We start from the raw sequence: 24837 nt of genomic DNA, 5'->3' as shown, positions 1-24837 counted from the left end.
GCACGCCATTGTATGAGTTGAACTTTTTTTTTTACCGCCGATTGTGCAGATAATAAGGCAATAACTCTATGGAATATGTAAATTGAATGTATCTTCCATATCTAATATATACAGAACAGGCCACAGTATAAGCCTTATACCTACAGTGTATTATATATGCTATACTTACCATGTAGATACAAACGCGTGTAATGTATAACAGATATGAAACTATCACATAGGAGATAGCCAAGCCTCTTCGACTTGGAAAATGAAAGCCAGCAAATATACAGTTAAACCAATGACGAAAGCAAGCTTGTTTGGATTCTTTCATTAATTAATTAATATGGTTGATATTCCGTGAATCCATGACACATGAGCCAATCAACATTGTACTGATTTTAGGAGGAATATGTCACGTACCGAAACTAGAAATCGTGATATATATTGAAACGAAGAAGGTCCCTGTTGATATGAAACATTTGATGATATTGAACGTCCACGGGATTTATTTCTTGGGGCGATAAAGGATTAAATTTAAACTAATATTTGTAGGACAAGCGGAACCCATAATAATGAAGGTTAGCGATGGGATTTGACAATTTTAATTTATCCTTCCTTCTGCTGACCTTCTTCAAAGATGATGAAATTTGTATCACAAATAAGGAAATATAAGGAAATGGGGTGGGTGGATGTTGAATCTGAAGTGTTATTTGTAGTATGGACTGTTTTATGTTTGTACGCATGCGTTATACTTTTAATGAGAACAATATATTATATATTTAAAACTGTGTTAATAATGAAAATGAAATGATTGCGTCAGTAATTATGACGTCAGTGGATGCTTTCCGATATAGCTTATTATGAAATGAAGGAAAGGGAAACATGTAACTAGAATTATTCTTTTCATTTTTTGGGGCTGTACATCACAGACCCATAACCAAATATAATGAATATGAATTTCAATGGATTGTATAAACAAAGCAAAATGGCTTGGATTAAAAGAGATAACAAAATCCAGAAAATAAATTTAAAATGTTTAACGAATGTCTTGAAATGCTGAGTACAGAACGCAGAGAATGTTATAAAGCCAGTGACTCCAAAATTTGCTCATTATTCCGCGCTGAGATGAACATTCTTTGGATGTACTAAAATATGATCATTATTGTTAAATATATTCATTTCATCCTTAGTTTTTGGAAAATGCAGTCTGTGACGTCACAACACGACAAGATTATCAAGTACCAATTTCCTGCAAGTTGTTGTTGTTTTGTAAGTTTGCAAGAAAAATTTGTATTCATATTTGTATATAATTAAATAAAACACTATGCAAAACATGTCTTGTATCACAGTTGCGTAATATTACGAGATTGCGTAATCAAATACTGAAAAGAGCAACTTAAGTTTAAATACTTATCTCTAAAGAATATACCTTTCATATGATATTCCTCAAAATGAGTGATATAATTATTTAAAAAAAAAACATGTTATAGTTATCGAATCTTTTCCATTCCTTCATTCATATCGAGTGACGACGAGAATATCTCGTCCTTCCATCAGAACTCATAAGGCTTCGTATCAGATAATCTGCGCTTCTAACGTTATTATACAAGACGCGAAGATAAACGTATGCACATGAACATTGTAAGGGAATTTAATGTTAATGGTTGAATGTTTGCACCTCCCAAATACCATACCATAAAAGGGATGAAATCGTTGATCTGTTATATAAGGCTTCGTCTGAATATATAGCAAAAAAAAATCACTTTGGCCTCATCTTGTGTCCTAGAGACAGAAGATTCTAATAGTTTAATGATCTATCGGGTATCTTTACATCATCTCCGCCATAGATCTGATGTCAACGCGGAAAGCGCGTATTGAAGGCCAGAAACAAACAAAATGAAAATCTAATAAAATCTGCTCAAAGACATTTCGAAAGGGTAAAAGCTTGTACAGCTCTTATGAGTAAGAGGTAGATTGATAGGTTTTGTTAAAGTAATATGTTGAAATTGATTCAACATGATAAAAATTAATCTGAATAAATACAGGGATTGAAACACGATATATAAATTTAAAAACAAAGAGGCAAGAGATTTTAATATCGCTTTTATGAAATAATTAAATTGAAGATTTGTGTCAATATGAGGAACATTTCGGTTTTAATCTGAGTGTCTTTTATAATGTTGAACTGTCATTTACTTTGACCGCATTTATTCATTCCAGTTTAGGCATACATAGGTCTATATCGCCGGGTGCATATCATACACTATATTGTGAACCTTCCACATTATCGTTAATTAGTATTCATGACTTCTCTTTGCCCCCAAAAGTACAGCCATTAACTGACGATGAACCTTTTAAAGGTACAATCTCTCGATCGAGACGAATGTTTATTGTTTTATTATGCATTCAATAGTCGTATGCAAAACACGATAGTCACGACGTTATCAATACCGTCCACATATAGATGATATTCTCAAATATTAACAAACAAACAAAAAATGATTAAAATTGTTTTGTAACTTTTTGACCATTTGACATATCTAACTTTTATGTGAAAATGTATTTAATTCCATTTAATACTTAAGGAAAACATAAGAACCTTTGACCTTACTCTTGTATAAAGCCTAACAAGCTACAAGCCTATTTATAATTGTTATGTACAGATGAAAATGGTGTGGACCTAGAATAAATGCTGTTGTTGTTGTTGTTGTTTTGCTTTCTATGAAAAGGAGAATGTTAGATCTGTCATGACATCAAAACAAACAGCTAACACAGTTAGTTCTTGTTTTATAAGTTCCTGTTATGGAAAGGAATATCAGGTTACAAATTCAAGCAGTTGTTTCCCGTTCGCATGGAAATATTATCCTCGGCCTTCAAAACCTGCAGGTGATACCATCACTCGTGAAGGTAATATCTGAATTGATCACTATACCTGGCTACAAGCTTCTTTTTTTCTCAAATTCATTATATAACTTGAACAGACGGTGACAATCAGAAAATCGACCAAAAGACATTTGACGTATTTCATTCGATTGAGAAACATTCCGTGGAAATGACCGGCCTTGTTCTACGCTAATGGAAGTGTCGTTGAAAATAATTGTGATTCATATGTTACGTAACACCTTGTCAACAACGTCAACACTAACATAAAAAAAAATAACAATAACAAGTTGTACGCATATGTGAAATATGCTGTTCAGTCTGGCGAAAGAGAAAGTGATGTCTATATTTCTTTTGACTAGAATTGTTAGCTGATCAAACTGAAGACACAGTAAAAACGGGAACCGTACAAATATCACCCATTTTCTGTCACGGTCAAACACACACACATATCTATAAATATATAATTATATATCCATGGGTATAGGCCGTGCATAATTCGAAACGGATAACACAAATCACTAGCTATATAAGAAACATCGTAAGACGTATCTCGTGAAACTTACATTAAGAGTTGTTTACATTTACTTGATTTGCTTAAAGCAGTGTAAACCTTTTGAAGTTAGCCGGGTTATCTATCCTATCAACAAACGTCTTTTTCTTCACTTATTATATGATTATTAGTGCTTGTCATTGTTTGACAAACCTTCTTCAAAAGGTTCATATAAATACAAATAACAAATTACAAATAACTATATAGGTTACATAATAACGGTCTCATATTTTTTTAGTTATGTTATTGGTAAGCAGTATTCAACAATACGTCAAAATGAAGCACAACCAAACATGGACCTAGCGTTTACCAAACCAAAAGTAATACTCGTAATTCAGACGTTTTGGACAATGTTTTACCTTCTTCAATTGTGGCATCAATTATTAACATCATACCTACATGAGCCCAGACAAACATTGGTACTTAACCAGTAAAATAAAATGGGAACATGCAGCTGTAATTCTCGTTGCTCACCCAGTGGCTATTTTCTAATTTACTGATTAGGCGATCGTCCACCCAGTTCCCTGCATCCGACCTGGGTTGTAATACTTACATAGTCCGAGTCAACTTGTACTTTAGACTACTAGTACAAGGTTCTGTGTAATCTCTATCAAGTTTTAAACCTTCCCACCAAAACAGCGTACAACTACATATAATCGTCATGAATAAATACGTTGACATTAATGATTTAAAGACAATGGCAGACGTGGGCGTATATCAAGAGTTACGACTCTCATTATCGAATCTTTATAATAATATAAAGTAAATCATTATATGACATTATCCGTTTTTACTGAAATAACAATGTAAATCTTACTTAGATAATATATAGACATTAATGATACATCGAACGACAAGTCCTTGCCTGCGTAGCCGGTTCTGGGAGACATACCACTCCTGGAGAAAGACATACAGTGAAGTATATGCTACGCAGGTTACTCTTTTCGAGGGTCATGGAGGGTTAATCAAAGGCTAGTCTGCGGGAGCGTAGACACTATCCAGGGGGGTCCATAATTTAAACAAAAGGAGGGGGTATAACCCTGGGGTAATTGAAGCCAACTCCCCAAAACAAAAGGGACATTGTAGACGTGGAATGGTGTATTCTGAGGTATGTTTTGGCTATAAAATAGGTCTATCATTAGGTCTTCACACAAGGCTGTGCTCATAACTACTTTTGGTAGGGGGGGGGGGGATCGCATGGAGCGGGCGGTGGGTGGTATAATCTCACACCCCTCTGGATCCGCGCCTGACTATAAACCCTCTTATTTGCGCTAACCCCGAGGATGACCAACACATTAATTCGCGATTACACTCATAATTATTTTCTGTTCAGGCCTTTTCCGTATTATTTTTGACATATTAGTTGTTATAACTTACACGTTAACACTGTTCCTCATATATAGGTTGTTATCGCATTACTCCTACAGCTGCTCACCCCTATAATGTTAATGTTGTTATATACTATATATTCCTTTAACATTGGTAAAATTTAATAGTCGCCTAAATGGCTGTATCACAGTGCATCGTGTATATGCCCTTACTTTAATTACACAAGCTATGTTAACATACTCGCATTCAAAATGAGTTTCGTTTATACGTTATTTCGTACGTTGGTACTCGGTGAACAGGTGGTCAAGTTAATGAAAAATGCCATTCAATTGATCGTTTATGTCATTGACTAAGAGTAAAAAAAAAAATAATGAAGAAAAAAAATTCCCTCTCATAAGTGAATCGTATTCTTTATTAAATCTAAGAGGGATAAAAAAAAGCTCTCTCGTGTCATATATAGTGGGGAAAGTGACGGTAACGTTTAAAGTATTGGTTTGTAACGGTACACGTACAGACAATAAGCAGGGCTGATCGGTGAACCGTATGAGACGGAGCTCTACAAAATGAGTGCTTGATTTAGTATCTCGAACTGTTGTATATGTATGTGTATAAATCAGATATGAATGATAATTTATATATATATATATATATATATATATTTATCTACTGGTAGATCTATGGACACACGAAGAAAAATACAATTATAACGTCACTGGTATTTCTGCTGGTATACAGAATAATCCTTTTTCATGAAGGTTTCCACTGATATCCTTAGCACGACAGGTATCGTAAACACTGCATGCAAGGAATAAGTGGAAGTTTGAAAGATATAAACCTACTCGTTTGAGTTGTGTTAAGAAAAATGTAACAAACTCATACCCTAGTTTTATAAATGATCTAATATCTGTTTACTATTCCTGATCAGTCTTGTAAATGTATACACATATCACGTTGTGAGCATTAACTTTTTCCAAGGAGCGACATAAACATACAAATATTACATGAGCCTCCCATGCTATTTAACAGTTTACCCCTGCCGATATATGGCTATATGAAACCACTGCGACAGTACTGGTTTACAGAAATGATCAAAATTTGAAATCTTTCTGACCAACTTTTGAAATACAGACTAACCATGTCAAAACATTATTCAACTATAATATCAAATAAAAATGCAAAACTAATACGTACAGTGAGTTAATATGCAAATTATTCTAATCTATGCGAACTGTTTCCGTTTTTGCATTGTGACGTCATATCTTGTGTAGGCTTGTGTTCGTTCATGTATTTTGCGGAACATTCACACAGTATATAGATTAGTCCCAGAAATTTGTTAAGGCGCCTTCGGCGCAATACAATATCTTTAGTTAGCCCACTCAGTCAGCGATATAACCATAGTGATTGCGCTTCTTGATTCTGCGCATTATCTCAATGTATGGCGACAGGTTTTCTCTGAAAAAAACGTGTCACTGTGAGAATTGTGGTTGCAATTTTGTAGAATGCCAATAAATGTAATCGTCAGTGTTCAGATGAATAATTCTCTAACACGAGTTATTTCGAGTTGCTTTGAAGTTGTAAAATGTTATTACAATATTACTACTATATTCACTACTTTTAACTTGTACTAAATCATGGCATAATTACTGGTAACGCTGAACCTGCGATAGCTATGACCACAAAACACTAGTTACTGTGAATTATCCGTAACACTTATAAACCACATTACTACTAGTAACATTGACCGTGGAACACGTTATGCCCATAATGCTACTAGTTTAGTTTGACCGTTAACAACTTATGGACATACTACTAGTTGCCTCGAACCTTGGACAAGTTATGACCATATTACAACTATAGTTACTTCGAACCTGTAATCAAGTGATGACCAAATTACTACTAGTAACATTGAACATGTAACAAAGTTATAATCATATAAGTACAGAGAGCATCTTTACTTCACCAGTTTTGTTTCTTCTGGTGGGATAAAATTTTGAAGATTTTGAAGAAAACGTCACAAATAAGTGGAAAATGATGAAAAGTGTGGAAATATTGAAGACAATAACGAAAGACAAATTGGCAGCAAAAGTTTAAGGGTTTATTTTCTTCTTTGCGCAATAATATCTCGTTTGAGAAAAAAAACATGTTCGTCCTCTCTTCATTTCAAACACTTGACGCCTTTTAATTCCAGAGGCCAATCCAATTTTAATGATAATGTAATCCCTTTGCTATTGTTCTCTAAGGAAGGTATATTTTAAATTTTCACACCGTGACCTATTTATCTTCTGGCAGTGTGTCTCATGAGGTGTATAAATATAAATTTTTAAACCCGGATCACTTAATGTATATATATGTATATGTATATATATATATATATATATATATATATATATATATATATGTATATATATATATATATATAAAATATATATATATATATATATATATATATAAAATATATATATATATATATATATATATATATATATATATATATATATATATATATATATATATAAACAAGTAGAATTGGCTATTGCCTTAACGTTATTCATATCACGAATTAATTTAGACTCTCTCCTTCAGATGACAATCTGTAGTTTAAAGAGAAAGTTTAATGAATTTGAAGTCGTGACGCTGTCATGGATTAATACTGCAGATTCGGTTACGACTTTCGTTACCCATTTCAACTAGTATCATCCCTACCGTACAAAAATTAACAGAGGGAGGGAGAGGTACTTTAAATAGCAGAGAAAACGAAAGTACCTAAAAAGACTCGCAATTCGTAGATTGTGCCAAATCCAGAAATTGTAATCTTGTTTACATTTGTCGATATCTGCTGAAGCTCAAACTGAAAGATTACCTGTGCAAATGTCGAAAGTCTTGGGGAAACCGACCACACTTCTAACTGCCCCCCCCCCCTCTCCTTCCACCCTACCCCGGGGAATGAGTATTGGCTGTTTCAATGTTAAAACGTGGAAGTATTAATCCCATAATCCCATTGCTAAACCAAATAATGTACACATATTTTTCAATGGAAGAACTAAACTTCCTCAATCAAAGCTCTTCTTATCTAACCGATAAAGCAAAACGTAAATTGGCAACATTCACAGTACGCCACAACATCGGAAATAGCGGCTACAACAGCTGAAGGGCAATAAATTATTTGAAATAATCAAAGCAAGGTAAAAAAAAGGACAAGTTATTAAGCTTGTAGGAAGGTTGTCAACCGCTAATAAACGAGTTAAATACAATCAGTGGTGAAAAAGCAAAAGCTTTTTTTTCTTCATTTTGCTATAATTTCCAAAACGTACCTCACAAATCCAACGAAATTAACAGAGACTTTACACACTTCCATGTGTCCTTGAACTGAGAGAGTATAGGAAGAGCATACGTAAAGCAACCTTGTTTATTTCAATTGCATGATTATTAGGCTAGCCAATGTACTTCTTGTTGTGCAATGTATTCCAAAGTTGTGTATATGTGTATGTGTTGGGAGGATCTCAAATTATTCCTCCTCATCTCACTGATTTAAGTAGGGATATGTTCCTTCATGGAAGGCCAAGAGTCGAAACAGGGATTTATTAACGGACGATGCGGGGCCATCGGTCGCTGAAACCGACTCCCATGTATAGAGTATAGCGGTCCACCTTCCCAATCGCCCCCCCCCCCACCCCCGTAAGAAAACGTTAACACATCATAATTTGCATTCTGGTCATTCAAGTTTTGTGTGACGTTAAAAAGGGGACGTTCACCCGGAGGAGTGGTCTAATTCTTCCCCGAGTAAATGTTAACAATTTCTCAACTGAACCATCCTCACCCCTCTTCCCCAACACCTCTTCCCCACCCCTAATGATAATGGAGGTGGTGGTCATGACTTTTAGTACCGTATCTTTAATTTGTTAACCAATAGCAACGTGCTTTTCATCAACATCAACAAAAACACATTTTCACATTTTGTTTCTTCAAAAAACGAATATATGTATACGTGGCGATAATAACGCATTTCACATTATGAATCGCATATAATGCTATGTACGGGTAAATAAAGGTCACAATATACTACTCAAATATAGCACTAAACGTCAATACATACTGCAGTGTCGTTCACATATTCGTACGATAAACTTGTGTGGACTTGTGTGGACTTGTGTGGACTTGTGTGGACTTGTGTGGACGATCAAGATTTCACTGTACCTCATTAAACTGAAGACTTATACTGGCCTATGCTAAATAGTATCAACAAAAAACCAGCTGCATTAACTGTTCTGAAGGAAATAAACATCAAGTATTAAGCAAGGCCATTTCTGTCCAAGCAGGTGACAGTGTGTTTGATTACCATTAACGGGCAGATTTTCCGGTCATACTTACTGATTAAAGGGACATTCCAGTGGTAGATATAATGTGAAGCCATGATTTGCAAGAGGAGAATGCACAATGTTTCTTGTAAACCTCATATCTTTGTACTGTTTCTAACACTATATGACACTTTTTTTGCTTGAAACTATCTTTTAACAGATAAACCCTTCGTATAACTCGGATACTCCACGAATTGCATCACATTGGTATGTGATGTCTTTAAGGTTATAGATTTTCTTCGAAAGCTTTTATTTTACTATATTGTTATTAATTTATCCGTTTCATGTGATACATTTGGAATGTGTCTTCTTTATTTGCCAATAATCTCTGCATTTAGAAGTTCAAAAATTATTTGTATAGAAATATGGTCGTCCTTAGTGGAATAAATAATAAATGATTTCGACGTTATTAAGAAAAGGAAAGACATTTTTGCCGATCAATTCCCAAGATTACATCCCTAACTCGGCTGTTGCCAAATCAGTCAGTATTGACAAATATTTTACAAGAGAGATTCCGGTTGTAAATTCGTGCTCACATGATCTCTAATATAACTAAAATAACCATCAAATATTGCACACAAAGTATCATTTGTGTACGTACATGCACGTGATATGAGTAACCTGCTACATATACTTATATGAAACATCGAACCATAAAGAGGTTTGTGAAAGGCTGTTTATTATTATAAGCATTGTAATATGCTATAATTACAATATATTAATGCGCTCACGCATCATTCTTTATTATTTAAACCATTTTCAATATTTTTCGTTGACCTTACATTATATTTCGGACTTGTTTGTTTTTATCAAAAACACTCGGCTGTTAAATTGTTCTCTAATCAGTTTTTTCTGTGCGTGCGTATTTTTCTTTTAATCCTTCTTTCTTTCTTTGCTCCCCAAAATATAATAGAATACGTAGGATGACCTTGTGAACTATCATTTTCTGTACTCTAATTCTAACAAAAACTAAGGAAAGTAACAAATCGCGTTAATGACGTCACAGAAATCCAACCAATCGAGGACTACCATATAATGAACGCACTAATGAATAAAATCTGCAAGAAAACTTCAAAACTCAATGATAATGAAGAACAATTTTACTACCTTTCAACGGTACACGTAATGGCACTTAATGTGGGGCCCAGTCAGCCCTGCGACTTTACATATTAAAACGTTTATTTCACGTAGAAAGTCGAGCTGGAGCATATAATTGATGTTAAAAGGAAGCAAAAATATGATGAAAGATTTTCTTCCCCTTCATTTCATGCATTTTTATTGCGCTGGATTATAGCAAGTAAGGTAAAGAACTCTTATTGAAAGGAAATGGACACATATGTGATTTCACGATGGAAACAATTCGTCGATTTTGTGTTTGATTATCAAAATAATGGAGATGCTAGAACGAATTTTGTATTCATTCATTTATTTATTTAAAACATTGTCTTTGTTTCCTCAGTACCAGTAGTCGATGTGTTTGTTTTTAATGAATTAATAATAAATATTAATTAATTAACAACTCGTCCGTACTCTCATTTAATATTTTCATGTTTTATTCATCTCAATAATGTGAAAAATCATAAAGATTTATATGAAATTCAAGTTTTTAGTCATTATTTCATTCCAAGTCCAATATATTACTTTAAGTCAGTATCACTGAGGTCACGTTGTGCCATTTTAAAGAAATAAAATGGGGGAAAAAAGAAGTTCGAAGAAGGAATTGGAAAATGTTCAAAAACAAGATAAAAAAATTGCTTACATTATGGAAGGGACATGCCATAAAACTAACCATTTCCTCTCTTTTTTTTAGAAAATTAGAAAGCATCCCTGTACCAAAGACAAAATGAATTAACGAATTTATTGAAAGGTGGACAGAAATAATCCTGTTGCAAACAAATTGCAAAGACCAAGCAGGCTCTTCGAATTATATTGCTTAATTTATTATTTGTTGTCAAGAGCTCCTATTATACTCATTACTCATATATGCGGACACCGTTGAGTAGTAGAAAGCTTCAATAAAAATGAGTTGTCGACTTATTATATATTTACGAGTAAGGGCTTTTCGCAAAGAGCTCAATAAAAGTACGAATCTTTTTGAGATAGGACAATAAATTTATATTATGTCAAATAATTTTTTTAAAATTTTTTTTTATCGAAATTCAGTTTTTTTTGTATTACACTTAAAATGAAGATGTTTTTTTTTTTACTACAAAATATACTACTCTCTCTCTTAGTAAAATTGATTGACTGAAAACGTTTTGTCTTAAATGTTGATGTATAGAACTAGAATCCCACAATCAGTATTTTATATAACTTCCCTATAACATATAGTTTGAAATTGTCGTCATATATATATATATATATATATATATATATATATATATATATATATATATATATATATATATATATATATATATATATATATATATATCGTTTTCAAGTAATGATTCTATAAGATATCTCGAAATTAATTTTCTCATTTTCAGTGTATTCCATTTTATTATATCGTTTTCTGAACAGATAAAAATCTTGAACAAAATCATGCAATGTTTGTAATGTTTCCTTTAATCAGATTGGTCTTCACCTGTATATCCGTTTGAATCTGATTAGTGGAGTGAGGGGATTAAGGGGGGTCAATTGCCTCCCCCACCCAACATCATTACCTCATTACCACCGTTTAACATCATACCCCCCCCCCTTCAATTAGGACTGCGACATATATTATAGTTCAGCAACGCTCTGTTACGTACAGTACCAGGGGACGGGAGTACGACGGCGTGTTACGTATACAGAGCCAGGGGACGGTAGTAGGACGAGCGTGTTACGTACAGAGTCAAGGACGGGATTAGGACGGCGTGTTACGTACAGAGTCAAGGACGGGATTAGGACGGCGTGTTACGTACAGAGTCAAGGACGGGATTAGGACGGCGTGTTACGTACAGAGGCAGGGGACGGGAGTAGGACGGCGTGTCACGTACAGTACCAGGGGACGGGAGTAGGACGGCGTGTCACGTACAGTACCAGGGGACGGGAGTAGGACGGCGTGTTACGTACAGCGCCTTATATATCTTGACACGGAACTCAATACACGCGTCTACTTGTATTTCTTCCCCAAAGCTATACGAATAGACATGTACATAAATAATAAATAATCTAGTCGTGTTAACACCATAAGCAAGCCATACGACTCTCACCATAGAAATACACAGCGTTCATAAACATCCCAAAGTAACATTGTACAATCTCTTTCGAGTGAAGATAATGGCCAAGATAATAAAAAAACAGAATATAAATTATTTAACACAAAAGTACCAAAGAAAGGATAACCCAGACTTTTACTAGCATCCCTAACAATAGTTCAACATTGCATGATAAAGCAAACGCATGCACTTCAAATAAGAAACACTCCACAATTTATGAATAAAACGTGCTCAGACCTTTCAACTGCTTCCGAGGGATCGCACTTGGTGATAGTTTTCATTCCTATGACAGCAATTTACTTTTATGGCAGAATTCAGGGACTTTTTATCGGTTCTGTAATCACTTGAACCTCTGCTAGTTGTAATATTTGATTTATGTTAATAATGAACATTTTTATCTTCTATTTTACTGAAATGCTGAAAAATCAGGACATCGATTATATTTGAGGATGTTGATGATCCAAGAAAACTATAGCTAAGTGCATAGCAACACGCGGTAATGTCTTGACCGAACCTTCCTTAACAATTCAGTAAATTGTTATATATATATATTATATATATATATATATATATATATATATATATATATATATATATATATATATATATACATATATATATCTATATCTATATATATATATATATATATATATATATATATATATATATATATATATATATATATATATGTTGATACTAGATGAGACTAGTGGAACACTAGTAGTTGTAACTCGGAGTTTCACGAGTTTCACGAGTTGTCTGAAGATCGCAATAAAGCGTGAAACTCCGAGTTACAACTACTAGTGTTCCACTAGTCTCATCTAGTATCAACATATATTCCGCTCTGTCCAATGGACATAGAGCACTCTGCGCCAAGATAGACGCCAACCTACTCTATATATATATATATATATATATATATAATTAGCAGACTGAATATTGTTCTGTGTTTTAATGTCTTTAGTATACTTGTTTCTGTATCATGAAGTTCTTCAAGTTGAGTCGAACCCTCATTCCTGCTTTAAAACTGAGAATTTGACTTCTTCTTTACCAGTTAGGGGGAAGCAGGTATTCAGTGATAGTATCATACCGTATCGTATAAAACATTAAACCATGAACGGTATAATAGCAATTCCACTAATTGCGCCATTAATTGCACAGTGCAGACGATCACATGGAAACCTCACAACAAACCGAAAACAAATACATGGACAAATTTATGTCGTAGTAAAAACATTGATCATAACTTATCTGGGAAGCTGGAATCCTTTCCAGGTTTAAGACCATGGCAACAGAAGAGATTGAATTGAGAGAACACTTTGAGATGAAAAAGGACGAAAGAGGAGGGAGATAATGTATCTTTTTGGTTAATGTTCTAATGGGTAGTGTAGCAGATTAGTTTACTTATTTTGATAACTAGGGAAGGTGAACTCGTGTTTTGTTTATTTGTTTTATAGGTTTTTATCTCGATTGTGGATCTTCTAGATATAAAGTTACTAAATGTTCGGAATATATCTAGCCTCCCTTCTTCGGTGAGTTTCAGTGAGATGCATATCAGACGTGTAATAGTCACACCCATTCCTGCTCCTGTGACTTTCATATAACATCCGCATCCCACAGACAAGACATTTGAAAACCTTCTGACAACATCTGACAACCTTTTCAAATACTTTTTTTTAAGGAAAAGTCGCCCAGGAAAGAACCTGTGCACGAAAACCAAACTACCAAACGACTGTCCCCTTGCATCGGGACTGTGACTGTGTGATCATCGTCAGGTGTGCATCACCTTTTCAAATACTGAATGAGAGCTTAAGACACTCCATTCATCATGGGGCCCATGGTGAACGAAGTTTTTTTTCTTTCTCGAGACCTTTGAAAGAACAGAACTTAATCCCGTTTCCCCAATTCGCAAACCAGAAATACTTAATCCACGGAAGATTCTGTGAATAGGTCAAGATAATATGATTCCTGCGGAGGGCACTCTAACCGCTACACCACACCTTGACGATGACTCTATATATATATGCCAGGTAAGTATAGAGTTCCAAAACTGTGTACCTCTCAAAGAGAGAATGTCAGTTTAAATAAAGCCGACTCATCTGGCGGCCTTGACGTGTCTATCTAACAGCGCACGTCCAATTGCTGACGAATCTATTATCTATAAGACACAGTGGGACATCGACAGAAGATGGTAAACGAAGGACAAGTAAAGTAATTATAATATAATTAAGACAGGCAACGTCATCAAATGAAGAAACAGAAAGAAACTCTTTGGTCAAAGCGTTCCGACTAAGGAGAAATTTTCCCCTTCGGTATATAGACCACTCCAATGCATCTATTTTTAGTGTTATTTATTATTTAAATTCTATCTATGAAATCACCCTTTCTCCCTAATTCAAATTCTTTCATTTTTTTTTTGTCCATCTCGTTTATTGAATTTTTGACGATATATAAAGTAATGGTCAATGAATTAATCAGTCAAGGAAAAGCAAAAATTCGACATGCATTGTAAAACAGAGAGGTACAGTACTATAACAGACACAGCGAAAGGGAAGATACATGGTTAATCAAAAAAGACGAAAACCAAATTATTGAGCGCGTGGAATCTCATTCGAGAAGCCCTTAATACATTGGGACTTTTCAACCTTTAGAGGAAATTTGAATTATTTAGCAAACAAATTATCATCTGGGTTTGTGTTGCCGAGTTTACAGGGCTAGACAAAATTGTATTTGCAGTGCATTATGAAATTACTCAGGGATTGGAAGAAACAGAAATTTTAACCCCCAAAACGATATCTTCCCCTGACAATATTAATTGGCTACCCTCCTCAGAGTCGGAAGAAAACATGAGGTAAAAAATGACAATTCTAGAAAATATGCTCAATAGTCTCATATTTTGATATGACAAAAGAACAAAGGTTGAATAGGTTTTGGCCATAAAGTGAAACACAGCCGGTTGGTTCCTTTAGGTTACGGTTTAAAAATTAAAAAAATATGGAATTCTTCTTACTGTTATAACAGAGGTAGGTACGCATTGCCTTTCTCACCATCCAAATACAATCGCAAACGAAACATGTTTTGTTTTGGATACATGCATGGTTGCATAATCTAATAATATCCTCACAAATGTTCCCGCCAAATTTCCCGCCAAAGTTTAGTTAGGATAAATCCTCATGATTGATGAGGTTGTTATTATATTTATATCAGGCACACCTTCATGGATTTCCCTTGATTTTAACATAATCTATACCTGTTTGTGAATTCTATATGGTAGACTCTATGGGACAAACAGAGGTATGAGATGGGTCAAGCCATGTTCATATTCATCCATTGTCTCTGCTGAAAACAATGGATTTGCCTCGCTTATCTGTATGCATGCACACGTATACTTGTATTACTGAAGTTAAACCTATATGTAAACGTTAGTCGAAGTAGATCCAGATATAAGCTATCAAGTTGTCATAAAATCCTGAAATAATTTACGCTTGTTAAGTTATAATAATACAGTATAAGAATGGTGGGTAGATTGTGAACACGCAAATATATTTATCAATATATTCTATTCGTAATTGATATGCCTTATAAATATTAATCAGCATTGCTATATTAGCCCATAGCCTTGCTATGAGAGGTTGTATAGTGAACGTGAGTTATGGTAGTGATAGGATAGGATATGGTTGTATAACGTACTTATAGTCTAGATACCTATACGTCAAGTAGCCTAAGTTGTTCTATTACATATGACTCAGATGAGACTTGCTATGAGAGGTCGTAGTGAGCGTTGGTTATATTAGTGATAGGATAGGATATGGTTGTATAACGTACTTATAGTCTAGATACCTATACGTCAAGTAGCCTAAGCTGTCCTATAACATATGACTTAGATGAGATAAAGTCTGTCGCCTCTGACTAACAATGCATTAGGATAGTAACCATTCGTTCCCGAATTTGTCTTGATATTTTTGACAGATATCTAAAACAGAGACAACTGCATTTCTTCTTAGTACTAAAAGATATAGACAATTTTTGTAAACTTATTCTTAAAAGCATGCCTTGAAGAAAGAAATACATTACCATAATAGGTAACATTTTGAACTCCATTGTGATATCGCATTACCATTTTTGGAAGTGGCAATTAGCCTAAACTTTAATCTGACAAACGTATAATTGTGTCTCTATACTTTCACTTGAAAAGAGAGACAAGCAGGGCAAAAAACATACGCACATGGATTACCATTTCTGAATACTTAATTCATCATTTGACAAGTAGAAATTCTTCCTACACTTCAAATTGTTAAATATTAGATGTAAAGAAATTGACAGGGAGTGCGAAAACATCCTTCTCCCATTACAGATTGACTCAAAGCACGGAATTAAGTTGCCACGGATTACGCTATTTGCAAGTCGTAAAGGGAATTTAGGTTTGTATCTGCATACATGCATACATACAAACATACAACATACACACATAGAATATATATATATATATATTTATATTATATATATATATATATATATAATATATATATATATATATCAGTTCATATAATAGATCAGACAGTTGCTCTCTCGATAAACTATGTCGGACGTGGATGGTTGTAATCCTTGCCTTTACTCAGTGAAGATTAAAAATGTTACTTTAATATGACTAATTGCTGCAGCTTAAAGACTTGTCGAACACGATTTCTTAGAATATCCCCCGATCAATCCTTACAGGTTAATAAAGCAACAAAGAAAAAAAAGCTCTCATGATCACTTAATCTTTGTATGAAACATTTATTAATGCGTTCCTATACTTTTATGCAAGACATTATATTACATATGGAAAAGATAAATGTTACTGAATGAAAAATAAATGACAAAATGATTGCGACGAGATGGTCATATGGGTTACTGTGATTTATTTATAATCACAAATGTATTCCATGTGGTTTAGAAACAGGAACTGCATGTCATAAATTTAAAAAAATGTCATAATCATATTACATATGACATCTGGATATTTGCAACATCGAATTTGAAATTATCATCATAAGCTTACGATTAGTGATAAACAGGAGTTGTTAATATGAAAACGAAAATTTCTTTAAAAAAACTATAAATATTAATATATATATTTATATATATATAAAAATTTCTATATGTGTGTGTGCGTGTATGTGTGTGCATATTAAAATAAATTTAGTGGGGGGGGGGGGGAGAACATAGTACCTAAAACTTGTCGTTTGTTGCAAAAACGTTCAAATACTGGGATTTGCAGAAATGCACAAACGTATTGTATTTTGTGGGATCTTTTCTTTGCAGTTTCTTCTCAAATCAAAGTCACATGTTCCACTTCTCCTTCAAGTCTGCGTCACCTCCCCCCCCCCCCACACCCTCCCGATGTTACCCTCTTCCGCCGCCTTGGCTGGTGAGATATCACATAGCCAATCACGGAAACAGAACTCAGTATATCTCGACTTGTTAACTTCATGACAGTTTTTATGTCGGATAGGTTCCGGACACAGAGGTCATAGCAGGAAGAAAATCCGCAGGGATCACTTTGGCGGGGAAAAAATGACTTGATGCTGGCAGACAATTACTTTTATTCCCTCGCCGATTTCATTTTCAGTGCTTTAGCCCGATAGGCAACAGCGTGTCGATAATGTCTGCGCCTGTACAAAGTGATGTCTGGGAGAGGCATGTACCTTTTCTCCCCAACAGCTTGGCCATTATTTTGCTGTAAGCAACATCTAACATCAGCTTTGCTCTTATTGTAATGGAAGCGAATGATCTCCTGATTCTTGCCAGGGAGGAGGATCTGCATCTTCAGACAATGCAAAGAAGATAACTCCTTGTTCTATATTCTTAGTTTTGAAAGAAATATCCTGGAAAACATCATGATGATTGACCTCTGCTTACCTCAAGTCTAAACAACTGTGATCCCGTTGACTTGCTCGATAGCTCTTGAATTATTCACAAATTGCGATAAAAACTTAGTGAAGAAGGACCCCACATTTGTGCCAAAATGCACACAGATTCAAGGTTTCCTGGGACTATCATGTTCAAGACCATTGAAAATGTAACAACTTTAATGTCAACGCTGTCGACAAACTTCATTGCCAGACTTCGAAAAATAAAACACGTTATTCTGAAATTTTCAACACGAAGATGTTGACAGACCGTGTCGGTGCGTTAGTGTCAAAGATTCGACGATTCATTGATCGATCAATTCATGATTGATTTATTGAATGGTTGATCGATAGATTAATTAATGCATTGACTAATCGATTCATTGAATAATTGATTAATTAATTGAATTATTGACTGAATCCTTGATTTATTATTTGGATTACAGACGTATTGTTCCATTTATTGATAGATTTTGATTGATTGATTATATTAATTCTTTGATCCATCGACTACATGATTGATTGAGTGAGTGAGTGGGTGATTCTTTGATTCATTCATCAATAGATTCATTGACTGATTGATTCATTAATTGTATCATCCTTTGATTTATGTGGTAGATTTATCAATTCATTTGGTAGTTTATTAATTGACTTATACATTATATATATATATATATATATATATATATATATATATATATATATATATATATATATATATATATATATATATATATATATATATATATATATATATATATATATATATATATATATATATATATATATATATATATATATATATATATGATAGCTCGCGGTATTTTCAAGCGATAGCATGTCAGGTCCTACATGTAAATCAATCTTAACTTTCACTGTTGCGAGATCTCATCATTCGAAAAGCTCTCTGGTTGTAGACGTATTACAAGGCAAGGAATCAATTTTTCAAGAATGATATCCTTGGACGGATTTCTGTTGGGATCGAAATATCATATTCATCTCAAGTATGTACTTCATATGTGGCTGTCAGTGCTGAAGGGTAAAGGCTTAAGTCTGTCAAGTATGACTAAATGTAAAATATATAAATCTTATTCCAGATACAGTCTGCCTCTAAATGCAGCATAATCATTGATTCACATTTTGTTTTAAATGTATCCTAGAAAGGTCCTCATGTGAGAACGTGGAAGTTTGGTGACTACAAGTCCAAGTATGGGGCCCTACCAGCATTAACTATTCATAGCCTTAATCAAAGTGGAAAAAAAAGTTCAGTGTATTGAAATAAATATCCTTGACATTCTCACGGAGTCGAAATAGGGTGATATTTTTCCCGATGTCGTATTTTTTAGTTGAGTTTTCCATAACATATGTCATTTGATTTAATTATGCCTTTGATCTATTTCGTCTCTCTGTGTGTGTGCCTTTCCTTTCTTGATGCCCGGACGCGTAGTTTTTTTTTTCCTAGGACGAATAAGGGCATCGGCTAATCAAATCCCTGGATTCCAAACATGTGACGCCTTTTCAAAAAACATGTTCTGAATCTTTTTTCCTAGTTTTGACCCAGATAATGAACGACAATCCTTCATTTTCAAAGGAACTGGATCCCTAACCCACTTTCTAAACCCTAACTCTGATTTCAAACGAATTTGTAAATTCCTGAAAAACCTGAAACCTTTATTCGTCCTAGGAATAAAAATTAGGCTGTCCGGGCTGTCTCATTGTATCAGTGTGTCATCGTTCTCAATTCGTGTGTCACACTGTCTATGACTAACATCATTGTCTCATTCTCTCAATGTGATTTACGTCTTGTCTCATAAATGTCTATGATTTATGGTATGATTGTCTCGGTGTGATATCTTCAATTTGTTTTTCACATTTCCTATATGGTTTATGACCCTGCCTAATTCTCTCAATATGATTTATTTCCTTACATAGTTTCTAATATTGTCTTAGATTAATGACATTGTCACATTTTCTGAATGTGATTTGGTTCATTATATTTTGTATTACACATTTGCTATGATCTTTAGACATTATCTTTTTGTCTCAATATGATTTAGTTATTTTCGTCGTGTCTAATATTGTCTACGACTAATAACGTTGTCTTTTTTATCTCAATGAGTTTTCATATCTTCACTTCGTTCTTTTTAGTGTAGTCTACGATTTATAACCTTCTCACTCTCATTGTTACTCATCTAATTACTTGGCATCTGATGAACATTATTTGTCTAATTAAATACTGTGATAAACAATGTATGTGTCACATGTTGTCTGTAACTAATAACGTTGTCCCATTGTATATGATTTATTGTCCTGTGTTTTGTCTCATATTGTATTGCTTTACTAACTGTTTACTGCTGTAACAATGTGTTAGATGTGATTTAAATTCTCCATCTGTCTATAAATAATGATATTGCCTCATTCTCTCCATTTTATTCTTTATCGATGTATCTCAATTTCTGTCTTAAATATTTGTCTCTGATTAATGACATTGTCTCATTCTCCCATTTCTTGTCTCATACATAGAATCAACCGACATAGTCTAATTTGTCTATAATTTTCGCAACGTAAATTACTACATTACAAATCGGACAAAACATGGCAGCGACTCCCATCTGCAGCAAAGACTTAAAGGGGCGTGGTCGTCATGAAATATCGACAGCAATTTATTTTTCAATTTTCTCATTGGTTTAAGGTTTGTTGCCAAACGCCATTGTTCATTGTGATGTAAGAGGTTTTCACATGGGAAAAAATAAATTCGTTTTCAGTATTCAATGTCTAGCTTTTAAAATTTTAAAATATATAATTTACATTATCCTAAATTATTACACTATGCGTAAAGATCGGAAGTGACTGGTAAGATGGATTCTACTTTAGGTAAGAGAGAAGTATAAATGGTATCTGACCACTAATTTCCAAGAAGTCTGCCGAACACATGTGTGCAAAACACTGGCGCTGTTGCCACAGCGGCAATATGAAGTGCATGCGCTACATAATGTACAGTCCTCATCGCACTAACCGAATCGGAACCGTTGCTGTATGTGTGTTTACAGACTTACAGTACAGGCAACCAGTTGACAACTCGCCTTCAACATATGACAGTACCACCGCCGAGACATTCAATCGAACGTATATTTTGTGGATTTCGAAAAAACGTCTTTGAAAATTACAAACAAAGATGTCATCTGAACTAGAGTAACAATCATCATGGGATTCACAATTTTCCGGTGGAATGTTGTAATTGTAATAACACCTGTCAGAGACAGCCCAGCACTAGGACAAGGGGCCGAGCAGGAGCTGGGTGTCCGTGCAAGGGACTAGGGGCCTACTGCAATTCTTTCTGTACTTGTGGGACAAAAAGGAAAGCTTGCCAGAAGAAACCTACGGTAAGTTAATAACTGTCAACACAGCGTCTAGGTTAAGGTAGGCTAGGCCTAAATGTGTCATTAGTAAGCCTAGGCCTAGGTCTATAATGTAATGGTACAAGGCGAAGGGTAATGGTGCTCTCGGTGTGCAAACGAATCGTCAAATATAATGCATGGTTGGAAGGGAGGGTGGCAAATGCACTTACAATTTGAAGTTTAATGTACAGGGCCTTATTTCATCAGCTAAGAAATTATTTATTTATTATTACTATATTAGGCCTAGGCTAAGTCTAGTAAGTTAAGTGTATATATAGGCCTAGGCTATGCCTATAACTATAAACCAAATAAAAGTAGCCCTATAGGCTTGGGCGCTTGACATAAATAGGGTTAAACGAGAATATGACATTGCTTTGGAGAGTGGGCGATTAGGGGATGGTTGTGGGATTAGGGGATGGTTGTGACCAGCATGGCAAGCCCTGATACAAACATGGTAATAATCTAGGACTATAGGATTAAGCTGGTAAAGTACTTTAGATACAGCAGTGGTTATATACCGTGGGGTGCGAGTCAGGGATTAGGGGATGGTTGTGACCAGCATGGCAAGCCCTGATACAAACCTGGTAAGAATCTAGTACTAAAGGGGTATTGCTGGTATAATACTGTACGCACAGCAGTGATTCTTTACTGTGGGGTGCGAGCAGGGGAGCTATACTCTGTATGAATAACAACTGTCCTGACAGATTAAAGCCCATATATAATGATATCTAGAGCATCGTCATCTGATATCTACACTCAAACAGGCTCAAAGCAAGCCATGCTAGAAATGTAGCATTCATAAGTGTCTTTTGATTTTTTTTCTTTATACAGGATTTGTCAGACACTGGTGATAGTGAGGTCTCACCAAATGAGCATGCAGCAGGTGAAGATGATAGTGCACCTGGGTAGCAGAATGTGGCTTCAAACAACAATGAATCTCAACTTCAGGTTGGCATAGCACACACTTTCCACTTTACTAAATATTGACATTACGTTGATGATCATAGACCACAAAAATCATACATATGCAGATTATGATGCATATAATAATGTACCGTAGTACAAGGTTATGTCACAATGGGCAACTGCCAATGTTATCAGACCAAAATTTGTCCAGATTTTATGATGCATATAATACAATGTTGTACAAGTTGATGTTACAATGTGCAACTGTGCCCACTGTTATCAAGACCAATATTTGCTTATTTTTCTATTTATAATTTATGTTGTACCGAATTCTTATAACAAAGAATATTGTCACACATACATTGGTGCAGTTGGACACCTTAGTGTCAGACACACCTTGAAATCTCCAGAGAGTGATATTCAGATTGCAGCCAATATTACAGGTTTATGAAGTTCCCTAACAGAAGCAAACTATGTGATGTCACCATGCATGATGATTGGGCTGAACCACCCCCCCCCCCCATTCATAATCCCAAAATAATTTATCCACACCAGATATTCATTCAAAATATTAATGTTTAATGAAATTCAAACTCATAATACATTTCCAGATAAAAATTTAACATTCCAAAATATGTCAGATTTCAAGGTTTTAAGTAAATAAAGATTAGAAAATGAAAGTATAGCTTCTGAGGAATGTCAGTCTTTGTGAAATCAAAGAAAACCACATTTTGTCTCTTTCAATGATAACCAAACTAGTTATCTATCAAGATGAGTATTATGTTTTGTTTCACGTGAATGGCTGCAGTCCGAATTTTTTGGTATGAAATCAAATGAAATGTTTGTGTTCAATTCTTTCTTAAAGGGATATTCCAGTGGCTGAAAATGTGACATTTTTGTGGAATGAAATAGCTCATAAATAGTGCCATGATTGCATCATTCACTCTGCTGTGTTCCACATGCATTCACAAAATACCAAAAATTCAAAATTTCACCATTCAGAGTGTTATGAGGTAGTGAGTTTGACCCCAAAAAATATTCTGCAATTTTACTAGCAGCCAATTGCCCTGCTATCCCTTAATATGTTCATGATTGTACTGAAGAAATAAACAAGCTGTTTTCAATTGTCCAACAGATGTACAAGGGTTGTCATGAGAACAGTTAGAGCAGGTTGCAGTAGAGCTCCTCAGAAACCCAGATGCTCACAGTGATCTCACTGTGCCAAACCAAACTGAGGAAGTGACTGCTTCTCGTGAAATGTCTGCAATGTGTAGAGATGCTAACTGATGTGGAAAAGAAGTGTTGCACAAACAGGGTGCAACAATGTGTAACTTACTCGGATGCATTTAGTGATATTTGCCTTAATGCACACATCTTGGGTGTAAATATGCGCATGCGAGAGGATGATCTTGCTTTGGAAGAAAACAGAACCAACAGGAACTACAGACATTATGCTTACAGAAATTTTATTTACTGGAAGTTTGGTCGCCTAGGTAGAGGAAATAGAATGGTATTGCCATCCTGTTGCATCTCAGAGATAAGGGAAAGATTTCCATCTGTAGACGGACAATATGTAGGATTCAATCCTGGCAACAACCTCATCGATTAAGAGAGAAAACAATTTGAAAAGAAACCATATTGGCACAGTGATAGTGATAAGAGTGGGGTGATGGGGGAAGAGCAGGGGGGGGGAGGGGTGAGGGGTTACTGTTACTCCAAGAAGTGCAACATTGTTGAAGGTAAACTGATTACTTCATGGTTTGTGATAGGGATTTCAATCCTATCAACAACCTTTGGTAGAGTGATGGTAATTTCTTTCGTTTGTTTATAGACAGTAGTAACCTATGTGGGATGATGGTGGGTGGGGCTGTGGGAGGAGTTTTTGTTACTCCAAGCAGTGAAACATTGTTGAATGTTAACTGATTATTTCATTGTTTTCAAGTTTATAGAGAGTGGTAACCTAAGCAGGGTGGAGGGGAAGGGGTGTTATTGTTCTTCCAAGGAGTGAAAGAAGTTTGCAAATTATGCTGAAAGGTAAAATATTTATTTCATGTTTTGAAAGGTATGAAACGACACAATCAGGGGAAAAAGTTAGAATGTACCTGTAGGTGACAAATAGCAAATGCAGATCCAAATAATACAGATGTGAGCACTCCAAATAAAGGTATAAAAGTTCAAATATAGTTGATGACAATGTATTCTCTTTTCTTTCTCTCAAAAATGAAGTATTATCACAGCCATTGTGATGTGTTATAGACAGTTAAAAACCATGAATACTATCAGACCAAGTTGCCAAGATTGTACTACTTTTAATTTTGATAAATGACCTCTTAAACAGCC

At 34.8% G+C, this 24837-nt stretch overlaps 1 protein-coding gene and 1 long non-coding RNA gene across 3 annotated transcripts in view; one reads left to right on the top strand and one right to left on the bottom strand.

The window, feature by feature from the left end:
- The window catches only part of LOC139964551 (prolyl endopeptidase FAP-like), a 251697-nt gene that overhangs the window by 201925 nt on the left and 24935 nt on the right, over window positions 1-24837 (bottom strand). The gene's annotated exons all lie outside the window — the stretch shown is intronic.
- LOC139964825 (uncharacterized) lies at window positions 20823-24676 on the top strand. The gene is made up of 3 exons (XR_011792103.1): window positions 20823-21576; window positions 22423-22539; window positions 23633-24676. It is a non-coding gene; the product is annotated as an uncharacterized lncRNA (long non-coding RNA).

This window comes from Apostichopus japonicus, chromosome 23 (genome assembly GCF_037975245.1).
Source record: "Apostichopus japonicus isolate 1M-3 chromosome 23, ASM3797524v1, whole genome shotgun sequence".
In the NCBI taxonomy this organism is placed as follows: domain Eukaryota; kingdom Metazoa; phylum Echinodermata; class Holothuroidea; order Aspidochirotida; family Stichopodidae; genus Apostichopus; species Apostichopus japonicus.
The sequence above is the reverse complement of the archived record's forward strand: the minus strand, read 5'-3'. Positions and strand labels throughout refer to the sequence as shown.